A 12,006-nucleotide genomic window follows, 5' to 3' on the forward strand; every position below is an offset into this window, starting at 1 on the left:
GTTTGTTTGGCTTCTATAATTGAAACACTGTTGCAGCTCCAGCTCTGAGGCCCAGCTGGCTGAAAGCAGGTTTCTGGGGTTTGTTTAGCTTCTATAATTGCAACATTGTTTCTTAGAGTGCAGCTCAGAGGCCGGCAGTGGCAGGCGGGGAACCTTGGCTTCCTCCATCACTGGAGCAAGCAAGCCTCAGCTGCCTGGCTGCCGGCCGCCATCTTGGTTGGCAGTTAATTTGCATATCACCCTGATTAGCCAATAGGAAGCGTGTCAGAGGTACGGTTAATTACCATGTTTGTCTATTATTAGATAGGATGGGTCTGAAGACCAGAGTCCCAAATCAGGGTGTCAACAGGGCCCCGCTCCCTCAGGCTCTAGAGCAGGGGTCCTCAAACTTTTTAAACAGGGGGCCAGTTCACTGTCCCTCAGACCATTGGAGGGCCAGACTATAGTTTAAAAAAAAACTATGAACAAATTCCTATGCACACTGCACATATCTTATTTTGAAGTAAAAAAACAAAACGGGAACAAATACAATATTTGTATTTGCATGTGGCCCGTGGGCCATAGTTTGAGGACCCCTGCTCTAGAGACAGGACTTCTCACCTCTTCCAGCTCCCGGAGGCTCCCGTGCCCCATGGTTTGCAGTCACATCCCTGCAATCTCTGTGCCTGTCTACTCGGTCTCTCAAGTGTCCCTCTGCCTTCTCTCACAGGGACATTTGTCACTGGGTGTAGGGCCAGCCTGGGTAATCCTGGGTGACCTTCTCTGAGACCCTTAACCACATCTGCAAAGACCCTTCTTCCAAGCAAGGTGACAGTCACGGGTGCTCCATGATGCTTTGGGGGCCACTATTCACCTCGCTACTGCTTTATGGGGTCAGTGAGGGAGGCGGTCTCCAAGGCTGGAGGGCCTGTCACAGGAGAAGAGAAAGGGCTGGGTGCTACGTTGCTGGGGAGGACTTTCAGCTCTGAGGGCCCCACAATTTGATTTAAATCACTCAGCAAGGGTCCTCGTGGGCTGTAATTCTCAGAGAGAAGCAGAAAGAGGAGAGAAAGGCGTACCTCTGCAATCCCCGGGGTCCTCGGAGGAAGAGCAGAGAGGACGCTAAATTAATTCAGGTTATCCGGAGAGCACTGTGCTCGGGCAATGAGATTAAAACCTCACTGGCATTAGAAGTCGGTCTAAAATACATCTCCTTTCTGTCAGCAATGCATTCCCCTCTTGGCCTCCCTATCTCCCACCCCCTTCCTTCCAGCCCCTGCCTCCTGCCTGCTGGGTGCCCAGGCGGGCCAGCTCCAGCCTCCCCCATCCTGAGCGGGGCCCGCCTGTCAGGCTGTCCAGATGCAGGTCTCCATGCTAATTGGGAGCATTAGCACTTGGCCGAGATGAGCACGGACCCAGGAAAGGCCTCTGTGAAGTGTCCTGGGCATCAGGGGTCCTGGTTGCAGGGCTGGACTCTGGCATCTGCTCAACACACTGAACTCCAAGTTGCCTGCGTGCCCAGGCGAGAGCAGCATGTCCGTTTCCACACAGAGTCCCCTCGTGGAGGGGTGGCCTGCACCCGCAGCACACAGACGTCTTTCATTAATTGTCAGAACACTCATAAAGTGTACCGTTTCAACCAGTTTCCATTTAGCACAGTCACACTGTTGCACAACCACCATCACCCGTTCCCAGGACTCTTTTCATCTTGTAAAACTGAAACTCTGTCCTCATTAAAGGGCTCCTCATGGCCCCACCCCCAGCCTTAGGCAACTACCATTCTACTTTCTGTCTAGAAATCTGACTCCTCTAGGCACCTCATATAAGTGGGACCATATTCTAGCACTTGTCTGTTTTGTCAAGCGTATTTCACTGGGCATGTCCTCGAGGTTCGTCGTTGATGTAGCAAGTGTCAGACTCTCCTTGTCTTAGAAGCCAAATAGTAAATATCCCATTGATTAAATAAAAGACCGCATTTTATTTACCCAGTCAGCCACTGATGCATATGTGGGTTGTTTAGGACACAGATTTTTTGAGTAAATATTCACTTTAAATTCTAAAGTCACTTCCGCAGGAGGAAGACCCTAAATAACCTAAAACTGTGTAGTGTGCAACATTAAGGCCACCTTTGACAACCTGAAGGCAACTCAGTATATTTGGAAAAAGAAATCACCTTTTTACACATGCAAAATGCCCCAACGTTTCCAGATGACAGCACATAGGGGAGCTCTTGGAACCCATTGGGTTAAGGCAAAAGTTGGCTGAGTTGTGCCATTTGCACCAAAGAGCCAAAGGGCAGTAGAACTCTCCTGGCCATTCACATGGGACTGAGGGACTGGAAGGAGCCTTGGGAGTCGTGAATCCTGCCTTGCAATCCTAGTCCAGGTCTGCGGCTGTGAGAGGGGCAGACAGCAGTTTTCCAGAGAGTCAGGGAGGTGGGGCCAAGAGTCAGGGAAGGGGGGGCCTGCCTCCCTGCAGGGGCTCAGATACCTGGCTGTCCCAGGGCACACACTTGGAGAGACACTGATTTGGGTATTAAGTGGCAAGTACACTGCCCTACTAGTGTCGTCTCTGCAAATTGCTTGTAAACGTTTTCCCAATGGAGGCATGTTTATTATTTGTCTTACTCCTATTTGACCACCGGTATGTTTTGAAAATCTTGAATTACTAAATTTCTAGTTGATTAGATGATGGATAAAAGGTACTCTATTGTAGAAAGGGAGTAAGAGATGCTTCTCATTTAAAGAAAAAAAATTCTACATGGTATTTATTTTTCCAGTGGCTAACTTGTACTTATCAATTTTACCAGTAAACATATGTGAGGAGGAAGACTCGTACGTGCTGGGACTTGTGGTCACTCAAGGATTGAGGATTCTCTAGGGTCTGATTTGCTACATTCCATCTGGTGAGAGAGAGACCCCCGGGGTAATGTTGCAGCAGGAGCCACAGAGGTGTGGCAGCCACGTGGCCGGTGTCAGTGGTCGAGAGAGGGTTTTGAGTCACAGCCTGGGAATACTAAACCAGCTTTTTAGTGTCCCCCGGAGGCATCCTACCCGGGCCAGAGCACACAGCGAGAAAATACAGCCCCTCCCGGCGTCCGTCATGCTGCGTTAAATACACAACTAGACTCACCCAGGCAGCGGGCTTTCCAAGATCCAGAACCTTCCAGAACTTAAATTCCCAAAGCTCAGTGTAACCTTCTCTTGTCTTCTATCTCCTCACCTACAAAGCACACATACCACCCACCCTGTCCTGACTTGGGTCTTCATCCAAATGCATCCAGACCTGCCAAGGCCTTGGCATTTTCCCCAAACACCAAAGTTCCTAATATGTCTCCACACACTGTATTGAAAAGATACACTACTGATGTTATTCAATGATCCTTGAGGCACCTTGGGTGGCAGAGTCTGTCCTCAGAGTTCAAAGGGTAGAGAGCATGGGGTCTTTAAGCAACATTGTGAACATTTCAGCTGAACCCAAGCTGTCTCTTCAGGAGAGAGCTGCCTGGGACTGGGCAGCAGCCAGTGGTCAGCAGCCAGTGGGCAGCAGTGCTAACGCCATGAGCTGTGGTTGTCGGCACTCACTTTTGTCCTTTAAAATAAACCCTTAAAACCAAGTTCCAGTGAGGGATTTTACCCAGAGTAGGGGTGGGGAACGAAAGCCCGAGGGCCCTATATGGCCTGAAACCATTTGGTCTGGCTCTGCCAAGGCATTAGGGGTCAGGGGGGTGGGGAACGAAAGCCCGAGGGCCCTATAAGGCCTGAGAAACCATTTGGTCTGGCTCTGCCAAGGCATTAGGGGTGAGTTAATTAAATGTTTGACCAAATACTAGTATAGCAGGCTGATTTTTAAGTTGATAATTTTGTATGGCCCGAGAGGGATGGCCCGTGGCAGGAACAAGGCTCCCTACCCTTGACCTAGAGCAGCGGTTCTCAACCTGTGGGTCGCGACCCCTTTGGCAGTCGAACAACCCTTTCACAGGGGTCGCCTAAGACCATCCTGCATATCAGATATTTACATTACGATTCATAACAGTAGCAACATTACAGTTATGAAGTAGCAACGAAAATAATTTTATGGTTGGGTCACAACATGAGGAACTGTATTTAAAGGGCCAGAAGGTTGAGAACCACTGACCTAGAGGGTGAGCAGTCAGTGGTCTTTGCTGGTGGTTGCCTTGAGTTATCAAGTTCCAAAATAAAGGAAGCTGGGCAGGAAGGTCAATATTAGGCTTGGGAGTCTCCTCTGCAGACTGCTCGTTAGTTCTTCCTTCCAGGGGGACCAGAAAGGCATTTCCACCTTCGTCTTTCTCCCCGAGGCTCGGTTGTCTCAGGATAAATAGGAGCAGAAAGAGCGTGGCCCAGCTTCCTCAGTGTAGGAATGGGCCGGCTGACCTGCCCTGGTATTTACAACGTGGTCTCTTTCCTTCCGTGACTCTGGGGAGTGTTACATGAAGTCCCATCATATGCCATTCTCATTTTTACTCTGCTTACGCCTTTCTCATTGTAGTAAAGGACCCAGCCCCTAATCACACCATTGCTACTCGCTAGAAATATTAATGACGATGATAATAATGGCGATGTGGCTACCACATACTGTCCATCTGCTACGTGCCCATCCCTGTACCTTGAGCAGCACAGGCCTCATCTCCCCGAGAACACGAGGCTGGACCCGACTGCCTGCGCTTGTGGTGTGACGGGCAGCGGGGAAGCCACAGCAGAGTGTTAGTGAGTGTCCATACGGTCTGTTGTTACCACTTGGAGAGCTTGGATCGAGAAAGGGGCAGCCTCTTGGATGGCTTTGAGGTAGACCTACTCCATCGTGGCCACCCTGACGTGACTGCCCCCTCTGCTGACCCCACCTGCCAGCACACACTGCGGTGTTGTTCCCAGCCTCGTGGGGACTCCAGTGGGTCTGGGTCTGCCCTTTGGGAGAATGACCAGAACAAGACTAACAGTTAAAGAAAACAAAAGCGGCCTGAGCCGGAGGAAGCCATCACTTCCTGAGCTCCCACTCCGCCTGGTGAGGGGTGTGACCTGGGCCTGCGGCTCCTCCCTGCAGCCCAGTCCTGCCTTGGAAAATAGAATAAGATCAATGAAATGAGGCAGCGCACCGGCAGGCGTTAACAAATAACATGACACTCCATTTAAAAACAGAGGGTACTTCAGTTCCCTGCAAAGCCCAGGACACGCCTTTCCCGGCCACACCGACACCAGATGCAGCGCTCGGAAGCCCTCCCTCCACATGTGATGAAGCCGGCTGTACGAGCATCACTCCGTCCGGCTCAGAGGTGGTGGTCTGGCCCCAGGAGCCGCATCCTGCCTGCTGCCCGGCCCGCAGTGGTGGGGTCTTCGTGCCCCCGGCCTGGCCCGGACACTGGACAGAGGCCTGCGCAGGGGGAGCGCAGGTGGCTTCTGGCGCAGACGTCCTGTAACCTGCCTGGCCTGGCCCGGCCTCCTGGGCTTCTCCGTGCAGCCCCTCGCCCCTGTGACCACAGCCTTCCTGCCCGGGCGGACAGAGCATCCGTCATGAAGGCCCAGCGAGGCTCAGTCACCTCCACCACCGGGCCCTGGCCTCCCTGCCCCAGGGCTATGCAGCCAGAGGCGTGTAGCAGATGGACAGTAAGTGGTCGTCATAATCGTCATTAAGGGTTCGCTAGGCTGGCTAGGGAGGGACTTTTACAATTAAAAAAACAACAACACAAGAAAACAGTCGTCAAAGAGCAAGCCTGTAGGGTCCGGAGGGACTCCCAGGGTAGCTAATTGGGAAAACCATTTGCCCCCTCGATCATCCCTCCCCCACTGCCGCCTTATCCGGGAGCAGCCGCCCTATCTGTGCATGGCGACCGTGGAAAATGCGCCCGGGCGACTCTGTGGGAAAGATAGGCAAGGCTCCTAAAAAATCTTCTCGGGGGCTTATCACCTTCTTCTGGCTCCACCGCGGGCTCGGGCCCGGCCTGGAGGAAACTGCCTGTCTGTGAGCCTAGACAGGGTCTCATCAACAACTGATAAGGCCTCTGGAACGAGCAGGCGCTGTGGGCTCCTCGCTCCCAAATGCCAGAGACGTTTGTCGAAACATACAGGGTCCAGTGACCTCTGTGCAGGAGGCCGAGGGCGGCCCTGCCCCCACCTGGGAAAGGAGAAAAGCTAGAGGTCACTGCGCAGGCCAGGGGACTGGTGTCAGCGGGGACCTCCATGCGCTGGCCACGCCGAAATGCCAGATGCACTGATCACAACATAAGCTCCAATCTGGTCAGATTCTACACAACCACAAGTCTCCTGTGATCAGAATTCCTGCAGCCCTATGTGAAGCAATGGATATGACAATGACAGCCTCCCGGGCTGGGAGATCTTGAAGTTCCCTTCCCAATTGCATGGCTTCGCTCAGCAAGGCACCGATTGGAAAGGAGGACATCCGATGTCCTATTCCAGCCCTGCCCTTTGACTAGACCCCAACACTAGATAAGTCTGTTTCCCCAGGAAAATGCAAATATTTGCTCAGACTGGCTCTTGTTATGTGAACAAGATTTATAAATAAATGGTAGAACACTATATAAATAAAGTAGTTTTGTTAAAAATACACTCCTTCAGGGGCGAGTGCCCTTATGCCCTCTGATCCCCTGAAAATCACTCGTTCCCACTTAGCATAGCATTCCTATTGAGCGGAAGTTTGTGCAATGGAAAGTCACAAAGAAAAGACAGCTCTCACACAGAGAACCGTGAGGTCAGACATGCGCTGTAACAAACATGGAGACAGGTAACTGGACGTGGAGGCGGAGCTGCAGCCAGCATTGTCTGAAGGCCTTCTTCGTGAGGTGGGGTGCCAGGCAGACACGGGGACACCACGAGCCCCAAAGGCCCACAGACACTCAGCAGCAGAGCCAAGAGGTGCTAGCTACTCCAAGACCCAGCCTTGGTGGCTGGAAGTGCTCAGTCTCGCCATTGACTGGTGGTGACTCTTTCTTTGATCTTTCCACTTCCGCTCTGAAATCACTTCCCCAGGTCTTTCCACAATTGGGTAAGGCCTAATTGCTGCAATAAATCTCTTCCATAACTCGGCGGTTCTGCCTTCCTGGTGGAATCCTGACTGACAGAGGCCAGAGACCGTCTCAGAAGGCTGGTGCCAACAGGGACCTTCCATGGGATTGTGAGACAGACTGCGGGACACCAGTTACATTTGGATTTCAGAGAAATAACAAATGATTTTTTAACATAAGTCTGTCCTCAATATGGAATGGGATACACTTATATAAAAAAGTTTGTTGTTTCCCTATAATGCAAATTGAACTAGACATTATATAAACATATATATTTATATATTTTTAAACAATATATATATTTTGCCCACTCCCCCTTAAATTTGTAAAGTTTACCTGATTCAGTCTCCTAACTTACAGAGAACAAATCCAGGACATGGCTATGCTCACCTGTCCTGATAGTGGCAGAACCTTGGGAAGAGCCAGGATGTGTTTCCCCATTGCATTGAGGAGAACGCTGATATCGGGACTGGAGGTTCGCTGTTCTGGTCACAACTGCCCAGGTGAGAGGCAATGGATTTAGTGGATTTGGTAGCATATGTGGAGATGGTTCTGAGACGGGCACCCTGTGTGGCAATGCAGAGGAAGTTTCTTGGACAAATACTTTGAACTTTGGGTTGCATGTATATATATATATCAATTATATTTGCTAAGGACCTCAGTTGCTAGAATTTCTAAGACTAGAAGTTTTGTCACAAGTTTCTTGTCTTAATAAAGGGCCACAGAAGGGAACTGTGGGAGGGCAGACCAGCCCTCCTTTGGAAGGCTTCAGTGTGTTGAATGGCTACCTTGGTCATGCCTTGCATCCCTGCTAGCATTGACTACTTCCAGGAGAACAAGGCACCAGGAGAAGGGAGGAAGGAAAGAAAACAGAGAGAGAAGGAAGGAATAGGTTACTAAATGGGATAATAAATAAAGAGCTGGATTTACTAAGATGCAAATAACAGACAGAAGATTCTGTTTTTGATAGCAGCCTCTTATAAAAATCGGGGAGGGGGCTGACGGAGGCAGGGGTAGGAGCAAATGAAAACAAGGATTCTGGTGTCAAGACCCTCCTTGTGGAGTTTAGACTAAGCAGGTCACAGAATGCTTTCTTTGCACACAGACATCCCACCTTTATATAGTTTAACTATTTTAAAATAGTAAAGGGTAACCATGAAGGGAAGTAGGCATTGTAAGGTGTATGTGGAAAGGAGGCTTGCTGTCTCATTCCCCACTTTGTGAAGTATGAAGAGTAATAACCATAATTACTAATCATTAACTGTGCATCAGGAACTCTGATCCACATTAACCTAGACATCGAACATCATGTCTGTTCCCTGATTCCTTCTAAATGACACTTTATAGTGGGACATTCTGTAATGTAAGTGTTTAGTCAAAATATGGGGGTCACAGTGAGAAAAGATTACATCCAAGTCAAGTCGACCCCATCATTCACGGATTCTACATTCAGGAATGCATGTACCTGCTGTAATTTATTTGTAACCCCCAATCCACACTCATGGCTTTCATGGTGATCCATGGGCACGTGTGACAAAAAGTTCAAGTCCCCTTCCATGTGCATGCATTCCCAGCTGACAACAAGCTGACACTGCCTTCTTTCAGCTCCCATACTGTCAGCAGGAGTCCTTTCTGTGGGCTATTTAGTGCCATGCTTTTCACAATTTTCTGCTTTTTGTTGGTGGTTTCATTGCTTAAAATGTATGTCTCATGTTCCTAAGCATGGTGTGCCTTACAGAGAAAAAAACTTTTCTCTTTCCTAAAATCTTCATTAAATGTATTGAGTGACATTGGTTAATACGATTATATAGGTATCAAGTGTACAATTCTGTGACACATCATCTGTATATTGCATTGTGTGCTCACCACCCAAAGTCAAGTCTCCTTCCATCACCATATATTTGACCCCCTTACCCTTTTCTACCTTCCCGCGACCCTCTTTCCCTCTGGTAACCACCATACAAACTAAGCTTTTTTCAATCATAAGTTATAGTTCTGTTGGCCATGAGTTCAATGTCAACATTATATGAAATAAGGTGTCTTCAAGCAGAAACGCACATAAAACAAGGCTGTATATTGATTAGTTGGTGAAAACGTTTTGACCAGAGGCTCATAGGAACCTCGCCTGGTACTTCCCCTAGGAGCAATCATTCAGAATTAATTAATTCAGGGGTCACAGCAGCTTTATAGGATATAACTAAGACCAATAATGAGAATCGACTGCATAACACAACAAAGAACTTCAGAGTAGACTTTAAGCAATTCAGTTACTTAAAGTTTCCCCACCATGCTCACCCCGGGAACTCTGGGGAACTGTCTTTTCTCTTCAGCTTCCCACCGCCAGCTCTTTCCCTGGGCTGTTTCCCTCTAATCTCGGTCCCCCTCCTCCTCCCGTTTCCATGTTCTGGGACCTGCTCTCCTTCTGGAGACTGTTCTGGAACCCAAGCCTGGATGTGTGGGGCAGAAGCACCCATTTCTCTCTCCCTCCTTGGACCTCAGGCCACGCTCGCTGGGTCTTTTTTATTTTTATTTTTTTTATTTTTACAACAAAATGGTCCTTTAAGGCTTTTCACAAAGCAAAGAGATTTTTTCTCCTGACAAATTCTACCCACTTTGCAATGAACCTTTTTATGTCAAACACACATGCACGTGTCTATTTTTTTATGCTATCGGATGAGCCCACTGATGATACTGCAGGCACAATTACACCTCAGGCTTTACTTGGAAATAAACTTTCAAGGAGCCCATTCAGTCAACTTTGTACTTTTCCAGGGAGAAGAGAAAAGGCAGTGAGGTGGTAAGAATTAGAGAGCCTCATTTTCACATCAACACCTATTTTGAAAGGAGGCAGAGGAGGTGATTTAGACAAGGCGATTTTGCCCCGGGCAAGCCATGGGAGTAGCTGATTGGATACTTTTGTTTGTCTTGTTTTTCTGAACTAGTCCTGTCACCTAAGAAAAAGTTCACAGCCCCTATCAGGGCCCCTTTATGTCATCGCCAAACCGCTCCTGCCTCCATAGGAAAGCTGAAGCAGGACTCCAGTCTGCTGTACAGACATGACCTCACAGGGTCTCAGATACAGGCCTCGTTTGGGGCGAAATGATGTTTTTTCTTTTGTGTCTTGCCACATGAGAAATCTGCTCTTAGAATGCACGCGAGAAGACTGTCTGCTACTTCTTATTAGTGTGACTCCTAAGAGACCTGAGAAAACACGATTACAGCCATTGTTCAACAAAGAAAAACACTGGGTTTAAACACAGTAAATGCAATGGGTTAGGCCATGTTAACTCCTTTTAATAATGTAAAAAGAGCCCAGCCGGTGGTTGAGCGTCAGCCCAGGAACTAAGAGGTCACCGGTTTGATTCCCAGTCAGGGCACATGCCCGGGTTGTGGGCTTGATCCTCAGTCAGGGGCGTGTAGCAGGCAGCCGATTGATGTTTCTATCTCTCTATCCCTCTCCTTTCCTCTCTCTATAAAATCAACAAAAACATATTTTTTTAAAAAAAGTAAAAAGAGGGTGAAGAGAATTGACCAGTGAGAGAGCAGCTGAATATTATGAATGAGACATGTCTCAATATACACAGCTACAGCATCTGATTTTTTTCTAATTGAGCATTTCTCTGCCTTTGGTTCTGTAGTCACTGGAGTGTCCTCCACTCTGCCTTTTCAGTTATGACGGGAAGCTCTGTGGGACTGTTGAGGTCCTGTGTAAACCAGGGGCAGAGTAGAAGATAAGTCAGAAGTCTATGAGTTTTTCTGACATTTTGCAGTAGTCTTTCCTGGGAGGAAAATACACATTTTCCTACAACTTGTTTATCAGTTTTTATTTTAAAAATAAATTCTTTGATATTTAAGAATTGCAGAAAATTCCAGTGGGAGGAACCACAGGCTAGAAATAGATTGTGCTGTGCTTGGAGCTCAGCAAGCCCTATGACAGATAGTGTAATAGAAGACAGAAGGGTTTGCTAATTGGGCCGGGAATTCCTGAGGGAGAGGAGTTGGTGACTCTGAAGTAATTTGGGAGAGAATAACATGTTCACGTCAGAATAAAAGAAACTATGGATCAGCATATAATGGTTTTGGAGATCATCAGTTTTGCATATGTTTAGTGGGGTGCTATTTTTTGGCAACAGCTGCTATTTTTTGCTTTAATAAATATAAATTATTTAAAAAGTTCTTTATCAACTATCTGTAGTGAGTGCACAGTGTATTTAGTTTGGGCATATTTGTGTATAAGAGTGTGTAGGAGGACGTGTAAATGACAAAAAAACAACCACTCAGCAATCTGTCTTCATTCAAAGTAAATTCTAGCTGGATTTTAAAATAATTCTAAATATACTAGAAATGGAATTCTAGCTCAACATAGTGTTGGCTGATAACTCTGTGTTTAATATTATTTAACTTCTCAATAAATGGAATAGGAATATCAGAAAAATGAAGAAATGATACTGGTAAGAATGGTGAAATGATACTGCACTTTATACTACCCCAGACTCAGAGACTCCAAAATGTGCCAGAAACTTTCCTTCAGCGACTGAACACAGATGGACTGCTCTTCCCATCTGCCTGCAGCCCCCCCTCTCTGTCTGACACCTTCCTACAGTCAAAGAGCAAATGACAGGTGTCATCAGGTGGAAAGCACAGGTAGCAAACTTTCATTGGAGCATCGTACATGAGATAGGTAACCACCCTGAGAAACCATTGTCAATATTCACAAACGTAGGGAAAACGCTGCTAGCATGGGAATTATGCTTCAGGCATCTCATAAGTTCAGGGCACCAGACAGGTGGACATCAGACATAGGGGGCGGTGCAGAAAAGAGACACCTTAATTGAAAACCTAGGGATTAGATTGGGAACTGTGCACGTCCATTACTGTAGACTGAAAGGGGAATTAGGTGATCACATAAGCAGGGAAAAGGCAAGGCCAAGGGCTAGTCACACGCCCAATGTCTAGAAAGAGGTCATCTTCCTCACAATTCGTTCATTTCA

The 12,006-nt window shown here is 47.8% G+C and overlaps 1 protein-coding gene across 1 annotated transcript in view; it reads left to right on the forward strand.

Moving 5' to 3' along the window:
- Positions 1-12,006, forward strand: part of TBX20 (T-box 20) — a 161,136-nt gene that overhangs the window by 73,619 nt on the left and 75,511 nt on the right. The gene's annotated exons all lie outside the window — the stretch shown is intronic.

Source organism: Myotis brandtii, unplaced genomic scaffold (genome assembly GCF_000412655.1).
Source record: "Myotis brandtii unplaced genomic scaffold, ASM41265v1 scaffold260, whole genome shotgun sequence".
In the NCBI taxonomy this organism is placed as follows: domain Eukaryota; kingdom Metazoa; phylum Chordata; class Mammalia; order Chiroptera; family Vespertilionidae; genus Myotis; species Myotis brandtii.